Source organism: Protopterus annectens, chromosome 9.part0 (genome assembly GCF_019279795.1).
Source record: "Protopterus annectens isolate FY-2018-M chromosome 9.part0, PAN1.0, whole genome shotgun sequence".
Classification (NCBI taxonomy): domain Eukaryota; kingdom Metazoa; phylum Chordata; order Ceratodontiformes; family Protopteridae; genus Protopterus; species Protopterus annectens.
In genome coordinates, this window is record NC_056743.1 from 1,221,849,362 (window position 1) to 1,221,870,420 (window position 21,059).

Genomic DNA, 21,059 nt, shown 5'->3' on the forward strand with positions numbered 1-21,059 from the left:
ACCTCACTGGCCCTTTTCAAGAGAAATCTTGATGAGTGGATGGGAAATAGAAAGTTCACCCAGGGGATCACTCCAGTGGCTCTACTTGATAGAGGCACCGGTAACTAAAGGCGGCATGATGTCAGGGCACTTCTATGGGCTATGCTTGTAAAGGCTCCAGGGCCATTGCCTTAGTACACACCTATGAACTTATGAAGGCAAAACACTACACATTGCCTACCTTGACTTGGCCAAAGTATTTGACACAATGTCGCACTCAGGCATTGTGGATAAACTCATTAAATTTGACATAAGCCTATATGTATCAGGAAGCTTTAACAGCAACTGTAATATGGCTTTGTAACACAACTCATGCTCAACCCTAAAAAACACAAACTACTACTTTCATTTTACCAAATCCCTCTCCCATGAAAAAACAAAATGTAAAGTCCTCTCTCTCGATATTACAAGCGCTGAAGTCACGTCTTATAGCAAATTTTTATTTATTTATTTATTTATTTATTTTACATTTGTTGACCGGGCTAGTCTAGCTGGATATATGTCCATTTTCAGTAGATGCCCGGGGAGAAAAGCTCCAAATTATTAGTACATCAATTAATAAAGTGTAATAATAAAAATAAATGGAGATGTAATGGAAACAGGAAAATTTTTTTTTTTTTTTACTTTGTAAGTGAGTAAAAGTAACAGGCTATGTGATGTTCATAACAGAGTATTCTTTACACACGTGAAATATAGAAAATCAGTTACTGTGTGATGTGCTTAGCATCATTATAAAAACATATTAAATGAAATGAAAATAAATGTGAACAGAGATGAAGGAAAGATAGGAAAGGTATCAGGGATAGTATAGGTAGAGTTTAAGGATTAGATTATTTTCATAGAGGAAGTAGAATAGTTACTGTTATGAAAGAGAGGCAAGGATACTCTTATGAAGGAAAGGGAGAGACATTAGGGTAAGTAGGCAGTGGGTCTTCTATTCCAAATCATAGTGGAAAGTTGAGCAGCTGAGAGTCCCCTACTAAGTTATTGGATGTAATTGGGTTGAGGTGGAAGGAAGGATGACAGGGAAGGAAAAAGCAGGGTTAGTCTGGGTTAGTGCAGGGGCATAGCCATGTTTTATTGAGATACTTTTTGAGATTTTTTTTGAACAGAGGGAGAGAAGTCAGAGATGAGATGTCTGAGGGTAATTTATTCCATACTTTTCCTACTGAGTTGGAGAACAAGCAGTCACCTGCAGAGTTATTGGGTCTAGTGGTGCTGATCAAAAGTTTTTTAGAACACCGTAGATGTTTAAGGTTATAATAAGGTGTAATGAGGTTATTGAGTATTGGGGTGTTTGTAGGTTGGTACAGGGTTTTGTGAGCTATAGTTGTTGTAGTTGAATCTGATTGGGAAGTTCAAGCCAACCTAGTTGTCTAAGATTAAGGCAATGATGTGTCCTGAATGGGGATGCGGTAGCAAATCTAGCAATGTTATTGTAGCATATAACTAGTTTATTGAGATTTTTTTTTGAGAGATTGGTATAAATAGGGCAAGCATAAAGTAGAGTAGAGATGAGATGAGTTCTGGCTAGGGTAATTCTAGTGGCAGGAGTAAGAAAGGGTTTGATACTGTATAAGCTACCTATTTTTTTGTTCACAGATTTTATGGTAGTGTTAATGTGATTTTCAAAATTAAGGTTATTGTCTATAGTAATTCCTAATAATTTTGTGGTGGTGTCTGGAGAAATACTAGTACTGTTATTGGAAGTAATAGTGAAATTTAGGGGGATGTGATTTCGTGTTGGTGAAAAGAGTAGTAGCTTAGTTTTCTTGGGGTTGAGTAGAAGGCAGCATTGTGAGAACCATTGTTCTACTGTGTTAAAGGCTTTTTGGGTAAGAGTCTGAAGTTCAGTTTGAGAGGTAGCTGTGCAGATTATAGTGGTGTCATCTGCATATTGAATACAGGTAGTATGAGGGATAGCTGTTTGGAGGTCATTGATAAAGATGGAAAATAGAAGTGGTCCTAAGATGGAGCCTTGTGGCACACCTAGAGAGATAGGATGGTGGTCAGATAGTGAATTTTTCCAGAGTACTGCTTGTTGGCGGTTTTCAAGGTAAGATTTAAACCAAGTTATGCTGTGGGGATCAAGTGAGAGAGAGAAGAGAATGTGCAGGAGTAGTTGGTGATTCACCATGTCAAAGGCTTTGGATACGTCTATGAATAGTGCTGAAGAGAGACTGTTTTTGTTGCGGTTAGAGTTTATGGTATTGGTGAAAGAGAGCAGTGCAGTGGTAGTACTGTGTGAGGGTCTGAAACCATGCTGACAGTTGGCAAGTAGGTTGTGTTGGAGAAGATGGTTAAGGAGTTGTTTATGGATACATTTTTCATGATTTTGGCAATAGGGGATAGTAAAGCTATGGGACGATAGCTAGAGAAATCATTGGAGTTTCCTCCTTTATGTAGTGGGATAATATGAGATGTTTTCCAGATTTCAGGGACAGTTTTTTCATTGATGGATCTGTTTATTAATATAGAAATGGGATATGCAATGACTTTAGCTCCTATTTGCAGGAACTCGGCAGGGAGTTTGTCTGCAGACGGGGTGGTAGGTTTAAGTTTTTTGTAGCAAGGAAGAGATATATGATGTAGAAATGGGAAGAAAGTGAAATGAGCAGGGTGTATTTACAGAAGAAGGAAGTATCTGTGAGGTATCGGGAGATAGGTGATTTGCAAGATTTTGTATAGTATTAGTGAAGAAGGAGTTGAAGGCATTTGCTGTTTGTATAGGGTTGTCAGGGTTAGAGTGTTGTGGGTTGGGTGTAATAGTTTGGCCTGGGGATAGAAGATAATTGATGGTGGATCAGAATTTTTTCGGTTCCTTATTGGATGTTTGTTGTAAATGAAGGTAGTAGTTCTTTTTGTCTAACAGTATGGCTGTTTTTGTGTTGTTTCTACATTCTCTGAAGGTTTGCTGGTCAGCTTGGGACTTGGTAGTACGCCATTTAGTCCAGGCTTTGTTTCTGGTAATGATTTTGTGTCTAGTATCCTTGCTAAGCCAGGGGGCTGGTTTGGTTTTGGTTCTGATAGTACGAGTTGGTGCATGCTGATCTAGAATAGATAAGAACGTGGAGTTGAAGTATTGTACTGCATCATTAAGAGGGAGTATCTTTAGAGGGGTCCAGTTACATTGCTTTAGTTCTGTTAGAAAAAGTTCTGAGTTAAATAGCTTTTTTGAACGTAGTGTTCGGAAAGTGGTTGGAAAAGTTATGTCACTTTTTTTTCTAATAATATAAGTTAATGAGTGATCACTTAGGTCATCTGGTAGGGTGCCAGAGTTATACGTTTGTTGGGGAGTGTTTGTAAGTATCCAGTCTAATGTGGTTTCATTGTTATTGATTTTATTAGTTCTGGTAGGGTCTGATATAAGTTGAGAGAAGCCATGTAGGTTAATGTGGAAGGTAGGGTTTGAGTTGTTGCAAGAATTCCAATCAATGTTTAGGTCACCTATGATTAATGTTTCTTGTGGAACATTAGAAGAGAGCCAACTAAGTATGGACTCAAGAGCGTTAATGTTATTTCCTGGGGGGAGATATATACAAATTATGTAAATAACTTTGCTGTAGTTTAGTTGGAGTTTAGAACATATTAGTTCGGCGTTATTGACTAAGGGGAGGTTCAGGTTTGTAGTCGTGATTTGTAGCTGTGATTTATAAAGAATTGCAACACCTCCTCCCTTTTTTTTTTGGGCGGTCGAGTCTTATGATTTTATATCCAGGTTGGGTGATTTCATTATCTTTAATAGAAGGTTTTAGCCATGTTTCTTATAGGCAAAGGATATCAAATTGGTTGACATCAAGGAGAGCATGGAGTTGAGCAATTTTGTTACAAATACTACGTATATTCAGATGAGCTAAGGTGAGTGAGTTGGTAAATTTTGTTGGAGATATAGGCCTAGTTTTGTTACTGATGTTGGTTTCTATGGTCTGGGTGTGCTGAGGGCCAGGGTTGGGATGAATGTCTCCATCTAAAAGTGAGTGTGGGAGTGGATGTTGTTTGGGTTGATGATTTGTACAAAAGTAGTTGGTGAACTTTCTAGATTTCTGGTTATAGAATTTAATATGAGCTAGTCTGTGAAATTTAGCTAGAAAGTAGTTAGATTTATAAGTGGGATTTTGGAATTTGGAAATTATTATTGATGGCAGTGGATGATAATCTTAAATTCGACTTGCATATACAAAATTCCATAAGAAAAAATCATCAAAAACTATGGATGCTTTATAAAGCCAAAACCTTTCTCAATGACGCAACTAAAGCTGCACTTAACACTACTTATCTCCTCCCCGCATTTCCTTATGGTGCTAGCATCCTTACTAACCTTCAAGCATCGCAAAAATCAAAATTTGAACAATGCTATAACAAAGTTGGTAAATTTGCACCCAATACCCCTTTCAGATCCCACCATTTTATAGCACTAAAAAGCCTAAATTGAAATGTGTATAAACCTTAGTCTATATATATATATATATATATATATATATATATATATATATATATATATATATGTAAAACTGATGTATTAAGAACTCTGTATATATTACACTGTATCTATGTGTTACTTCTCTGCTGTAATGTTTTGATATTTTGTACCCGCGGTGGTGGTGCTGCGGTAGCGTTGTCGCCTCACAGTAAGACGCTGTCCGGTTCAATTCTCAGCTAGAGCATCTTCTGCGTGGAGACATGCATGAATGGGCGTACCTTCGTTGAAGGTTGTGTATCAGGCCTGGCAAGCCGGTACGTAAAAATCAACTGCCAATCATTAGCGGACTGGAGTTCTGCTGTAGCGACCCCTAACTTGGAAAAGCCGAAATACACAAACAAATGTTTTGATGTTTTTTACAATTGTTTTGTTGTAAATGTGGAGCTTTTCTTTCCAGGCATCCGCTGAAAAAGGAACTGTATCCAGTCAGAATTTCCAGGTAATAGGTTTATAGGTTCATTTTTTAAAAAAACATCTTAAAGAACATCTGACAGCCCATTGGCTTTGTCCATGCACTAACCCTGACTGACTTCTTTTTCCCCTTCTATTCTTAACCTATCCCTTCTCCTTTTACCTGTACTTCCAAATCGTACTACTACTCTTCCTCTTTAATTACACAATGACACATATATTCTCTTTCCTATAACTATGACTTGCTCATACCATTTAGTGTGATTTGTAGAATTGTTTTTAGTTTAGTTTTTAATAGAATTGTTTATTTAATTTCCACTAATACTGTTACTACACAAATGTATTATTATAACTGTTCACTAGACCATTGCTACCTCTGTATTTATTCTTAATAGTTTTATGTATTGTTAACTGTCTCAATATTCATGTATGGAGCTTTTCTCCCCGGGCCTCTACTGAAAATGGACATATATCCAGCTAGACTAGCCCGGTCAACAAATGTAAAATAAATAAAAATAAATAGGTAGGTACTAGGCTATCTGCCTGAGGGCATTTTTAAGCCTAGCCAGAGTGTGTCAGCTTTCGCCACCCCATTGATTAATTAACTGAGCCTCTGTCAAGAAGAGCCAATGAAGTGATCCCAGGGGTGTATTTTCTGTTACTCATCCACTCGTCAAGGTTTCTCTTGAAGAGTGTTATTGAGGGGCTCTGCCTAATGTAATTAGGAATTTTTTTCCAAAGCATGGGGAGTCTCTGTGACAGGAATCTATCCCTCCAGCATGTTCTGTTTATTGTTGAGGTGAGGTTTAGCTCACTAGAGCGAGTGGCTCGCAGTGACTTGGATTTCTTTAGGTGGAGCATGTCCATCAATTCTGAGTTGGACATGGCTTTGTAAGTCAGGCAGAGATCACCTCTGAGTAAGCGATATGCCGGAGTTTTTCCAGTCAGGCTGCATAGGACATATGTTTGAGGCCAGTAATCCTCTTGGTGGGGTACTTTTGTGGTCTTTCCAGCTGTTGGAAGTGTCTTGTGAGGTAGATCCCAAATGGGGCATTGTACTCTATGATGGGTCTGATGAGTGACGAGTAGAGGGGCACTATAACCTCTTTATTTCTAGATGCGAACCCTTTAGTAATTAGATGGGCTATATAGAAGGATTTCCTAACTACTTTGGCAATATGATTGCCAAAGGAGAGATTACTATCTACCTGGGTCCCCAGATCTTTTATTACCTCTTCTGTATTAAGGGGGCTGCCACCTACGTGGTAATTCATGGATGTTTTGTTTTCCCAAAAGGGATGACTATGCATTTTTTGGCATTTAACTTGAGACCATGACTTTGACACCAGGTGTCTGTCTCAGTAAGGCCGTTTTGGAGAATGTCCGTGTCAGCCGGAGAGTCAGTTATGGCTCCCAGTTTGCAGTCATTGGCGAACTTGGCTAGCCATAGTCCTCCTGTGTTTGCCTGTACTTCTGAGAAGTATATGCCGAACAGTAGGGGTCCCAGGACCGAGCCTTGTGGGACACCACTTGTGACTGGTGTAGAGTCGGACCTGGAGCCCGCTATTCTTACCATGTGAGCTCTGTCTGTAAGCCACTTGGCAACCCATCTCGTGATGTAGGGGTTTATGTTCAGGCTGGTGTTTTCTATAATTCCTGAGTGGGGAATGGTGTCAAAAGCCTTGGCAAGGTCAAGGTAGGCTGTGTGAACCACCTTCCCCTCATCTATGGCCTTGGTGACTGTCTTGAAGAAGTCAACCAGGTTTAGTAGGCATGATCTGCCCTTAACAAAGCCGAATTGGGTCGGGTCAAGTGTTTTGGAGGTTCCCAATGTCTTTGTTAATGAGTTCCATGATGATGCGCTCCATAGCCTTGCAGGCCAGGCTAGTCAGGCTTATGGGGTGATAGTTACCAGGGTCAGTTGTGGCCCCTCCTTTGTGGAACGGAATAACTGTTGCTGTGCACCATTCTATGGGCATGTAGCCTGTGGAGAGGCTGAGGTTGAACAGTGTGTTTAGGTGGGGGGGGTTAGTTCATTCTGTAGTTCATGCAAGATGCAGCCTGGGACATCATCTGGCCCCATTGACGCTGTGCTTTTGGCTTTTGAAAGGGCTATTTTCACCTGTGCATCTGTGATTTCCAGGACACTACACTTTTCCAGTATTGTTGTGGGCCCTTTTGGGGGTGAGAGGGGGTGAAGTTTGCACTGAATCTATCTGCCAGGATGTTGGCAATATCAGTAGGTTCAGTATATTTTGCGCTATTTTGCACTAGCTCAGAGCATATCTGCGAGCTGCCACTTAGATTATTGACATAGCAAAAGAAGGCTTTGTGGTTATCTTTCAAATCCTTGGCTATTTTTCTTTCAAAGTTAGCCTTGGATGATTTTATGAGGGACCTTAGTTTTTTACTGATACTGATCAGAGATGTCTTTCCTTCTTGGAATTTGCTTTTTTTCTGAACTAGTTTCCTCCTTCTATTGTATAGCCTGTTTATGGCAGGGGTCCACCAGACTGGTTTTCTTCTCTTAGAGGAGTGAGTCTTGGTTTTGCTAGGGATGGCACAATCCATGCATCCTTGTAGGTGCTCATAGAGTGCCTTTGTAAAGGTTCCTGCATCTTGGATACTGTTATCCTTTAGCATGGGGGCTGTGAAATTTCCCACCTCTGTCTTAAGTAAGGTGAAGTTTGCTATAGAAAGTTTTTCACTGTGGTTTCCTTGGTTGTAGGTGGTGATGTGGTGTGGACATCCAGAGTGATTAGTTTATGGTCTGATCTAACCAGTGACGGGTTGAGCTCCGGTGTGGAACACCTGTCACTCATGTTGGTGATGAGCAGGTCCAATACGTTTTCACCTCTAGTAGGGAAGTTTACCAGCTGATCCAGGGCATTTGAGTTGATAAATTCCAGGAAGCGCTAGACCTGGGAGTTTGTACTTGAGTAGTTTTCCCAGTTAACGGTAGGGTAATTGAAATCGCCCAATATCAAGGTGTTCAGTAGGATCTTCATGTTTTCCAGTGTCTCCAGAAAGGTGGAGTGGTGGTCCTGGGTCAAGGAGGGTGATCTGTAGCAGGCCACAATTTGCATTGCAGATTTGCCCGATGTTACTTGCACATGGATGCTCTCAGAGGTATCATGCTGCACCACTAACCTGGAGGTGTAGGTATCCTTGATGAATATGGATACACCCCCTCCTTTTGTGTTTTGTTCCATGTTCTGTGGCCAAAATGTGTGGTATGAGTTGTAGCCCGGTAGTGCTGGGGTGCTCTGTGGAGCCTTGAACCAGGTTTCAGTTACTGCACAGATGTCAACGTTCTCCATACTGAGGAGTGCTTCGAGCGCATGCATTTTGAGATTTAAATTCCTGGCGTTGAGTAGCATAACCCTCATTTTTTTATTTGTGCTGTTTACGGAGGTGGGTTTGACTTTTGAGCCTTGCCTAAAAAAGGCACTATGGGGGCAGCAAGAGCCTTGGCCAGTATTCGAAAGCCTAGGGGTGACAGGTGCAAGCCATCTCTTGCAAAGCAATGAAGCTTGTCGAGCATGTCATCCCAGGCTGACAGACACTGGATCCCCTTTGAATGACACCAGAAGCTTAGCCAATTGTTGAAATTGATCATTTTTTTCTTTATACTGCAATATCATTCTTGGTGAGGGCAGGATGCTACTCAGGGTCAGGGTCATACCCGCCTGGGCTACATGATCAGAGTGCTCTTCCATGTCTCTTTTTATGTAGTCCAGGGAGGTACTTCTCGGGTCATTTACCCCAACAGTTGCAATGACAGAGTCATATTTGTACTTGCTCTGGAGTGACCTGAGTGCTTGTGTTATGTGGCGGATTCTGGCTCCCGACAGGCAGCTAATAGTAACCTTCTCCATGTCCAGCCTAGTGAGTGGGATGTCAGTGTGCCTGACTATGGAGTCGCCTATTACTAGTGTGTTATGTATGTTATTTTGCCTTAAGGGCTGTGATTGTGCGGCACACTGATTTTGTGTTTTATGTGTCGTCTGGTTTGTGACAGGAGGTGCAGGTTTTTTGGGTGTCTGCTTTGGAGGTCTCTGATGCTTTTGCAGGTTTTTATTTAGAGCCTCCGAGTATGATTTTGTGTATTTATGTGTATTTTTTGCCAGTGCTGGTTTAGTATGCCTATGTGAGGCTGGGGGTTTGGTGCAAGTGTTAACCTTCTCCTCATGACTGCCTGCTCCAGTCTTGGGTGGAGAGAGCTTTGCCTCCAGTTTAGCTATATAATTATTTATTTATTTATTTTATTTTACATTTGTTAACCGGGAAAAAATCCGACTGGATGCAATGTCCTTTTTCAGCGGAGGCCCGGGGAGAAAAGCTCCATCATTGTACAAAATACAGACATTTCCAAAGTTATAAAATTACAGAGAGTGAAAAAGTCAAAAGTCAAACAAACAATCAGATTGCAAAATTCATTTGTTACCAATGCATATAAGGAAATAAAAAAAAAATGATGAGAAAGGACAATTCAAGTAGATAATAGAGACTAGGAAATGTCAGTCAGGAGGTGAGCTGTCACCAGCTGAACTGAAGAGTATACCTGAAATAAATAAAATAAAATAAATTGCTTAGAACTACCCCATCAAATAACATATACACAGTTTTTTACCACCTATAAAATTATCCAGAATACATCTGCTTGTCCAGCACTAAAGTTTTACACGATTGTGTTCTTAGTCCGTTATTATGATCCAATGACCAAAAACGCCTGTCTGTCCACAAACCTATCAAATATTCTGGGCACTGTCTGTACCTGTACCATGTTGTTAAAGCATGGAACTCCTTATCTCTATCCTTCAGGTCAATACCCTCTCTCCCGGCCTTCAAAAAAATTCTGAAAGACTTCCTAGCCAAATGCAGGATAAACTATTTCCCTAAATGTGAACAAATACTATTCATAACTTACATCTCCTTATTCTCTCTTCTTCACTCATTTCCTTACTTCTATCTGTTTCTGTCCCCTGGCTTTCTCTCTAAATATACCGTAAGCCTTTTCTCACTTCATATTACAATTCCTGTTTGTATTACACTAACTTACCTTTAATTTCATTATAAACTGGCTAAAATTTCTTTGTCTATTAAATCATTGTCATATATCTTCTATCTATTCTTAACCAATGTTTGCATATTATATCTAATTTCGTATAATTATATAAACTGTATTTGTTTTTTGTATTATTTTAAGGACTATACAATTATTGTTCTTAAAATGTTTTGTAATACTTTGGAACCTTTCTCCCCAGGCCTCCACTGAAAATGGGCTCCCACTAATCAAATATCAATAAATAATAAATGTTACCCACTGTATAGCTACATGACTCACAGATAGGACCCAAAAAGTTAGGATAGAGAAGGCTACCTTCACAAAGAGGGCACTCACTAAAAGAATCCCTCATGGCTCAGTGCTGGGGCCTCTACTTTTTGGCATCTACTTCTCTGAGGTAAAGGCTAACATCCAGGGTCTCTAGCTAACTAGGTTTACAGGTGACTGCAAACTAGGTGCAGCCATCAAATCACCCAAAAATACAAATACCTTTCAAGAAGGCCTGACACAGACAAATAACCAGTGCCATAGTCATGGCCTAAAACTCAGTGCAAAGAAATGCATAATAGTATCCTTTGGAAAGAAGGCCACCACTAGAAATTACCACACTGATAATACACCCCTAAGAGTAGACCCATTGGCCAGGAAGTTTGGCATGCATGTTGACCACAGTGTGCCTACAGTACTAACAAACTATGAGCAAGGCTATAGCATCTTGGCCCAAGGATGCCATTGTTCTCCTTTACTCTGCCCTCATCAGACCAATCATTGAGGACAACACACCCTTCTATATGTATCTGACCAGTCATTTGCAACAACTGGAGTGTCCACAGAGGTTTCTCACCAAAACAAAAATGCAGGGCATAAATAACATGTCCTACACAGACTGTCTCCAATCCCTATCCACATACTTGGTCTCCTACAGACTGCTGTGAGGAGATATACACCTGCCCTAAAAATCATCGTCTGAGCCTCTCTGATGGACCTGCTGCACGTACACAAAACAAATAGCATCAGAAATACCCAATTTAGGGATTTAAATCTCATCTTCAAATTAAGTAGAACATGTCAGAGGGCAGGTATTTGCCTCAAAGACTACCTCTCTTCTGGACAGAGGTGCCGGAAGCTAAGGTTGGGGGGTGGGGTGGAGGGTGAGAGGGCCACTTAGTGATCTAAAAGGGGCACTTTTTAAAAAATATTTACTCCCTCAACACAGGTTCACTTGGAGGACATTTTAACCTTAGTCAGTTTCCATTTTGGTCCTTGAATTAACATTTCCTGAGTAGTGTTCCCCATCGCATGTCTGTTAATTGTATAGTAGTCCTAGTGAGAATAACTGTGATCATACCATAAATAATTGGAGGGGACCTATATAAGGGATGCAGCATTTAGGAACTACCTCTAGCCATTACTGGTATGAGGAGAAATCCTGGGGTGCATTCTGTTTAGATACCTGGGCTTAGTATTTTTGATGCCATTTGACTTGCTGATGTTCAGTAGGTCCATCAGTAATGGGTCGGAGGATGCCTTGTATGCAGTACTAGAACATCTTCCCACATTTATAGCCATCAACCCACTTATAATGATTCTGATTGTCCACTTCCTCATCTTTACTACTATTGCAAGGAAAAAGGCATCCAAACACAGTACATGAATCTAGGAGTTTATTGCATAGGATCTCCTAATCAAACAGTGCTCCTGGGTCACCATGAAAAGGGATGCACATCTGCCCAGGAACCATCATAGTCTCATATAACAGCATCAAGTCCATTGTACCAGTGTACATTCCAACAGACGGGTCTCTTGGCTACAGTCATGTTGGACTGTTTTAAGGGAATCAGGTGAACAAAATACTCACACTTCTCTTTGATCACATTATCTGCTACACTGTGGAATAGCCTGTTCTAGCTTATTTTTTGACTCAGCTGCATAACTTGATGCTGCACGTGTCTGCCCAAACATTGAATCCTTATCCAAATGCTGACAGAATACATACTGGGATACTACATTTTGAGATGCTCAAAGTGGGCCATTTTATACAGAAAAGCAAAATTTTGCAGGACAATCCATCCTCTCACCAAAACAAATGTAATTGTTACTTTGTAATTAAAACTAATTGCTATCTATGAAAACTTGTACTAATGCCTACTTGTTTCATAGCATCCAGGTGAATAAAATTAAATACGTTTTTGCAGTATACATACAAAAAAATAATGGTATTTTTGCTACCAGTATATTATGATATTTATTTACTAACATACCTTTATTTTAGGACAAAACTATCTAAACTGCTGAATCAAGACAATCCCTTACAACTAAGAATGAAACGAAAACGCTAATCAAAGGGGACCCCAGCACAAAACATTGAGCCTTACAGTTTTTGTATTGAATATTCGCATAATTATCAAAACTAATTAAACTGAAATGATTATAAAAGCTAGACTCTGAAAAAGATTTTTTTTAACAAGGTCTTTATATACGTATGTTGTTACTATATCACAAACAGCAATAGAAACATCAACTCCTTGCATTCGGCCAGCCAAAGGTTATTGTAATGGAGCTAGTTATGTAAAACAGCTACCTAATAACTAAAATTATGGGTGCTCGGCATACCTTTCAACCTAAGACTTAGAGCAAGAAAGCTGGGCGAAGCCATAAGTAAAAAATAGCACAAAGGCCCCAAAACAGGGAAATTTTTAAAATATTGCTCTTACAAGCGTAGAAATTTGTCAGAATAACAAGTTTTGCATTAGCATGGATTTTATGAATGGTATGAAGTCTGAAACTCAAACTTCTGTCACTGATTATTTTTATATTTGTCCCTGCTTATGAGGTAAGAGGCTGACAGCTGTGGCTGGTACTGTAAATGAAATTGTCATTGGACTTCTTGCAGGGAAACCTGCAAATGAAAACATTTAGCATTTAAAGTGGATTCAGAAAGAACATGTTTGCAAGATAGATGTCAACTCCCAGTGGAAATCTATATAAGCTGGCATAAACACACACACACACACACACACACACACACACACACACACACACACACACACACACACGCACACACACTTTCTCTCTCATACAGAAACAAACGAAATTAAATTACACACACACACACACACACACACACACACACACACACACACACACACACACACACACACACACACACACACACACACTCACTTACCTTCTTTTAAAATTGAATGGCCACACGCGTGCACACACATTTACCTTCCCTCTTGATGGAACTGCTAGCTTAAATTCTGTGAACGAGTGTGAAATATATTTACATCAGCATTAGCGTGTGTGCATGGGATGCATGCAAGGTCTTCCTTAAAGGAGAAGACAGTCAATCTGCAGCTGTAAAAGTGGGAGGGCACTCATCCCCCCTCGATCTATGGTTCGAGCACCTTTGCTTCTGAAACAGGCTTTCTATCCATGTGAACCAGAGTTCTTCTCTACTCAAATTCAAACATAACTTGGACCAGTGGTTGGAGAATTAGAAATTTACCCCTGATCTGGCACCTCTGTCTCTTATGGAAAGAGACAGGTTGTAAATGCTTGACTATTTATCTTCAAGCCTCTATCCAACCCTTCCCTGGGGAATCAAATCATGTTAGATACATTTGGGGATGTATGGCTAGGCTTAAAAAGGCCCCTAAGACCATTAGTCTAGTAATCACTTATGAACGATTCTCACCAATACTTGATATTAATTTCAGCCACCTGTATCTGTTATTCATCTGTTATGCAATTCATCCCCCAGTTCTGACTGACCAACCTATCACAGCCAACAAGGCATGCACCTGTTTAATAAGCTGTCAACAAAAACAAGGTAAGCAAGCGAATTATCAAGCATACCAAATTGACAATATTTTTAAATCACACTTACACCATATGAATAAAAACAAAATATGTTATTATTAACATTAGCCAAAAAGAAATTAAACTAGAAATACAATTCATTAGCCTACAATCACAATACAAAGACATTCCTTATTTGCACTATTAGTGGTTTCCTTATGACTACAGCTCAATAGATCTGATGTTGGAAGTTTCATCCCCATTACTTGTAGGACTAAGAGTGTCAAGACTTAGCCAGCCTGACACCGATAACTATCCTGGGTTACTATACCCCCCTCCCCTTTACCCATAACATTCAACACCTAAGGACCCTCTCTATATCTCTTTAGCTGCAGTTAAAATTGGTTGCACTTTTAAAATTACCCCAGGCTACCGTCCATCTTCTTCTGTTTTTTTTTTTTCTTTTTTCTTTTTTGTGAGTGGGGATGTTAGGTTTGATTCCTACAGGGGATGCTGGAAGATGCTGAAGGCTGGGGGTGAAGGTCCAGAGGAGCAGTTAGTGACCTGACAAGGATTAAGGATATTTCTTTAACTATTCACTATGATAAAAGAAGCACTGGTGATCTGATATGTATATAACGTTGGTGTTGCATTAAGAATAGTTTCACAGAGACGTCATATAAAATTACAGAATTAAGCTACTGCCTTTCTTCACCCCATATGAAGTCTGAATGAGCCACATATGTTTACCTGAATGCATAAGTAAGAGGGAAGGACTAATGGGCAGCATTAGCAAAGCACCTTAGTCCGTGTGCGGTGACGCTCATCTGGTCAAGATAAAACAGACAAACGTTCATGGGTTCTGTTCAAGCAGCTTTATTACACACAAACACATCAGAAATGATGCTTTGTAACTTAAACTTAAATAAACTTATAAATAGACTGACTACTGCACTCATACATGTTAACATTCTGGCTGTTCTCTCAAAATGGCACTGATGCCTGCACATACTCAGTATTTATATGTATGTGCTACATCTGGAAATGCTTCTGAAAGGTACATACACATGCTCTGATCTACATCCTCCCTATTTGAGAAATAGTCCATATATGAAATGACGGTATTCAATGACATGCAATTTACATAATTTATCTTTTGCCATGCGGTTATACAGAACTAATTATTTGACATACAGTCATACAAAATTAGACACATAGAAAACAATTACGTCCAAGTTGCTGTGTATTTTACATTAGGTCTGGAAATATGACCTGATCATGTGACATAAAAGTCAGAATTGGATCTAGCAACAGGGACTGCCTTCAAGGAATGTTCAACTTTGGGGACATCCGGGACATCATTAGGAACAAGAATGGATACCGCAACACATTCTTCAGTACAAACATTGTCTGGGTTGCTTTGAGATCTACAGTCTGTATCACAGGTACAATGCTGCAGTATGATTTCTGATACAGGAAGAAGATGTCTGCGGTTTCTCCTGTACTGTATACCCACAGATTCCACTAAGTAGGATTTCAGTTTGGTACATATACCTCTCACTTGACCAATTCGATCAAAGCCTTTCACCGTTTGCATCCTCATTGTCTCTCTTTCTTTTAACGGATGAAGAAATCTGCTCATTTTATCATAGCTGGACTTCTGAAAAGAACACTTCTTAAAAAGTTGGGCTTTGATTGCTCTGTTGATTTTAGCATTAAGCACCAACAAACTAGAACTGATAGGCAAGGTTGTTCTGGTTTGCCTAGATAGAAGTCTCTGAGCAAGTGAGCCAAGTAGATTGTCATGGGGTATATTTCTGAGATTGAGTAAATTCAAGAGGATATCACTATTGTCATGCTTTGACCTCTCCAGTAATTGCTTTGCACTCTGTACTGCATGTTCAACAAGGTTGTTTGACTGAGGATATTCAGGACTGCTAGTAACACGGATAAAGTCCCAAATCTTTAGCAAATCTCTGAAACAATTGACTGGTAAACTGAGACCTGTTGTCAGAAATAACTTTGTGTGGACTACCATGGACTGAGAAATGACATTTCATCTTAGTAATAACAGCACTGGACGTTAGGTTAGGTAGCAAATCGATCTCAAACCAGTTCAAATAAGTCTACCAACACTAAGTAATGTTGACTGTTCCACTCAAATATGTCAGTTGCTACTGTTGACCAAGGTAGTTCAGGAATCTGGCTTAGCTGAAGTGGCTCCTTTTGCAAATGCGGCTTAGTACTGTTGCACACTGAACAAGAAGAAAGCAATGTATCAATGTCTTTTGCTACAAAAGGCCAAAATACTAGTCCTCTCACCCTTCTTTTGATAGAATCAGAACCTGGGTGGCCACAATGCAAAATCTGAATGTATTCACATTGTAAGGAAGTAGGAACAACTTTTGTACCTTTTCAAATGATACCATCTTCCATCAGCATCTCATCTCTGTATGGAAAGTAAGGTTGTACTTCTGGCAGTATACAGGATTGCTTTGATAGCCATCCTACATTAATGAAGTGATTGAGCTTTTGCAAAACTGGATCAGTCCTTGTATGATCTCTCAGCACATCAAGTCTTGCAGTAGAAAAATTATGCACTTCCATGACATCAAAGTCAAAATTCTGTGCATCAAGTTGTTCTGCACTACTTCTGGGCGATCTGTATCAGCTAGATAAAGAAGTTTACCCTTTGTACAGACCATTTTGAAATTGTACTTTTGCAATTTGAGCATCATTCTTTGTAGTCTTGCTGGAGTGGAATGCATAAGCGTCTTTAAAATAGTGACTAGAGGTTAATGGTCAGTTTCTGTCTGGATTGCTCAGCCATAAATATAATCATAGAACTTCGAACATGTAAATACAATTGCCAAAAGTTCCTTCTCAATTTGAGCATACTGCATCACAGTTTGGGTAGAGTTCTAGATGCATAAGCAACATGTCTGCCCTCTTGAAGAATAACTGCACCAAGACCGAACTTTGAACCATCACAGGAAAGAACTACTGGTTTGTGGACACCATAGTATCGTAATGTAGGTGGATTAGCAAGTTGCTGTTTGAGGTTATCAAATCCTCCCTGGTGTTGTTCTAACCACAACTATGCAACATTTTTGTGTGTCAGCTCTCTTAAAGGCGCCGATAACTCACTAAAGTCAGGGATAAATTTGCCCAAATAGTTAACCATACAATGAAAACGCTGTAAGGATTAGACATTGTCTGGAGCTGCCATCTCAAGAATGGCTGCTTGTTTGAAAGGATCTGGTCGTAAGCCTGTACTGGTAAATAAATTACCTACATAAGTAACTTCTGGTAGTCTGAATTTGCACTTCAGGGGATTAAGCTTTAAACTGATTTCATGCACTCTGTCCCAAATGTTCCTGAGGATTCTGTCATGCTCTGCTTTACCATTACCTCCAACCAGCAAATCATCAACTATTATAGCATATGGGAGGCCTGAAACAATTTGCTCCATTGCACAATGAAATACTTCACTGGCAGAATTTATTCCAAAAGGCATCCTGAGGAATCTGTATCTAGCAAATGGGGTACTGAATGTTTGTCAGTGGTGAAGATTTGGGATCAGCCCTCACTTACCAAAATGAACTCTTTGCATCTAAGACAGAAAAAAACAGTGGCATTTGGCATAAGGATTGCAATCTCCTCGACTGTATGCACAGGATGATGAGGTCTTTTTAATGCCTTGTTCAAATCTCTTGGGTCCATGCATATTCTGATTTCATCTGAATGTTTCTTATGAGCAGCTACCATGGATGATACCCACTCAGTTGGTTCTGTGACTGGACAAATCACACCTTGCTGAAAAAATAGTATCACTGAAGCTGGAACTGGGACATGTGCTCACATGATGTAATTCTTTGGTAAAAGAAAGCAGTTTCATTCTTAAACTGTCTCTGACACCTAATAATGGCTGCACAGGTCTTCGAACTATATAAGATTGCAAGCTGTAACTGTTCCCAGCCGAGCAGCATGAAACCACTACTGAGCCTTCGGTTTGAATCTCTTCACCTCCGTAAGCAACAAGCTTTGCACAATTGCCCAAATGAAGTTGCTCACCAGCCCTCACTTTAGCAAATGTTTCTGCTGACATTACATTATACTTTGAACCAGTGTCTACTTTGAGCTCTCTGGATTTACCATTGATCAGGATAGTACAAAATACTTAATTTTTTGCCAACAAATCTACTGCATTAATCTTTTCACTGACCACTGATACATCATCTACATAGAAAGTAAGGCGATCAACTTGCTTTTTTGAGTGATCTTTCTTAATAACTGAATGAGGCTGGCTTGAGTTACAAAACTTTTGAAAATGATTACATTTTTTACACTTGTGGCATTGCTGACCAGGTGCTAATCACGTCTATCTCTTACACTCATGGTTGGCTCATGGTTGGCTCCACAATTACGGCAGTTAACAATTAAGACTTAACTTGGGTTATGCTGACTCACTCTTACACTGTACTGAACATCCCCTTTTTTACTAAGCTAGTCTTGGAACTTGCTAGAAAGCTACAGGTTTTCCCTGCCACACCCACATGGGTTGTGCTGCCATGTGCTTAGGACTGTTTCTGCTTGCCATGTGTTGCATGCCGTCTACGTTTGCTCTAGAGGCTGCTGAAACCATGCTCTTATCACTTGCAAGCATACTTGTGTGCCTTTATGTGAGCTCATGGATTTGACAAATCTCTGTGGTTTTGCTTAATATTAAATAACTGTCATGAAGTAAAATCTTTCTCACTGCAGCACTATTAACACCACACACAAGCCTGTCCTTTATTAACTCATCTTTCAAGTCACCAAATCTGCACTTTTTGGCCTTATTTCTCAAGTCAATGATATAAGGTACAAAAGTTTCACATGGTTTTTGGTCTCTTCTACAAAATAAATGCCTCTCTAATGTAACATTTGTCTTGGGGTTGCACATTTTTCTAAATTTACCTTTTAAGCACTCAGGGTCTTCCATTGATTCAGCCGGTATCACAATATGATGGTTTTCCCCCTCTCCTGCATATACTTCTGGTGCATACACAAATGAAGGCTCTGTTTCTATAGCTTCTGACCCAGCTAAGTTACACAAAATGAATGTCCTTGTACATGCATCTTTGTCAGAAAAAGCTACTTGGATGAAAATATCATATTCCTGCTCAAATACCCTCCAGCTCTCTGCTATATTATGATAAAACACAAGTGGACCTGGTCTGTGAAATGCTTCTGTCTTATCAACACACAGTAATGAAGGTGTACGAATATACACACATAAATATATATGCCAGAACTTTATGCCAGTATTTGTAATTATGCCCAATAGCACAACAAACTCTTTGAAATAACTGCACTTTTCCAAATGTCTCCGTAGCACAAGAATACTCTGAAATCACTGTACTTTAAGAAACCATTCCTTATCAGTGTAAGAAGTACTACAAAATGACTGTACTTTGCGAATAAACTGTATACTGCAAAAGAAGCTCAGAGTAAGAAACATTTTGAGATGAATGCACTTTGAAGATAAACTGTACACAGCATAAGAACCTTTCAAAATGGCTGTACTTTGCGAAATAAGTCTGCACAGTGTAAGAAACACTCTGAAATGGTGTCTTTCTGCGAATAAATGTACACAGCACAATAAGCATTTCTAAATGGCTCATAGGTTCACAGGTGTATACTAGGCAAATGGCCCTGAGGCCTTTACAAGCCTAGCCATAGGATTACCCTGGCATCGTGCCACCCAACCTTAGTTCCCAGTGCCTCTGTTGAGTAGAGCCACTGGAGTTATCCCCGGGGTGAATTTTCTATTTCCCATCCACTCATCAAGATTGCTCTTGAAGAGAGTCAGCGAGGTGCTCTGCTTGACATGTATGGGAAGTCTATTCCATAGCATAGGCAGTCTCTGGGTTATGAACCTGTCTCTCCAGTACGTTCTATTGATTGTGGTAATGAGGTTGAGGTCTCTGGAGCATGTGTTGTGGAGGGATTGGGATTTCTTTAGATGCAGCATTTCTAACAGAGCTAGGCCAGACATGGCTTTGTAAGTCAAGCAGAGATTGCCTCTAAATAGGCGATATGAGACAGAGAATAGTTGGAGTTTTTTTAGTCTATCCATATAGGACAAGTGTTTAAGGCCTAGGATCCTCTTTGTGAGGTACGTTTGCAGCCTCTCCAGTTGTTGCAGGTGTCTAGTGAGGTACATGCCAAATGGGGCATTGTACTTGATGATTGGCCTAATGAGGGAAGAGTAGAGGGAGACAATGACCTCTTTCTTCCAGGATACAAAAGCCTTAGTAATGAGATGTGCCACATAGAAGTACTTTCTGACCACAGTGACAATGTGGTGATCAAAAGAGAGGTTGCTGTCAACCTGTGCTCCCAGATCTCTTATAACACCTTCTGTGTTTAGTGGACTACCATCAATGTGGTAATTCATGGGAACCAGGTTTTTCCTAAAGGGGATGATGACACATTTTTTGACACTGAGCTTAAGGCCATGGTTCTGACACCAGTCATTGGTCTCAGTGAGGCCATTCTGTAGGATGTCAATATCACTTGGGAAGTTAATAATAGCTCCCAACTTGCAATTGTCTGTGAACTTTGTCAGCCAGAGTCTCTTTGTGTTGGCCTGGACTTCAGAGAAGTAGATACCAAACAGGAGAGGACCCAGGACCGTACCCTGTGGGACTCCACTCGTGACTAGTCGGCAGTCTGACTTGGAGTCAGCTACTTTCACACTGTGGGTTCTATCTGTGAGTCAGTTTACAACCCACCTAGTGATACAGGGGTTGATGCCTAGCTTAGTGAGTTTTTCTATGATTCCTGATTGGGAAATGGTATCAAAGGCCTTGGCCAGGTCAAGGTAGGCTGTATGAACCACCTTGCCTTCATCCATAGCTATGGTGACCGACTCAGAGAAGTCAACCAAGTTGAGCAGGCATGATCTACCCTTCACAAAACTAAACTGTGCGGGAAACAGAGTTTGGAGATTCCCTATATCCTTGTTTATTAGGTCCATGATGATGCTTTCCATAGCTTTGCATATCAGACTCATCCGGCTAATGGGGTGATAGTTCCCAGGGTCTGTAGTCGCTCCTGCTTTGTGGAGAGGGATGACTGTAGCAATGCGCCATTTGGTGGGGACAAAGCCTGAGGTGAGGCTGTGATTGAACAGGGCACACAGGTGAGGTGCCAGTTCAGTCTGTAGTTCATATAGAACAACAGCCAGGGATATTGTCAGGTCCCATAGAA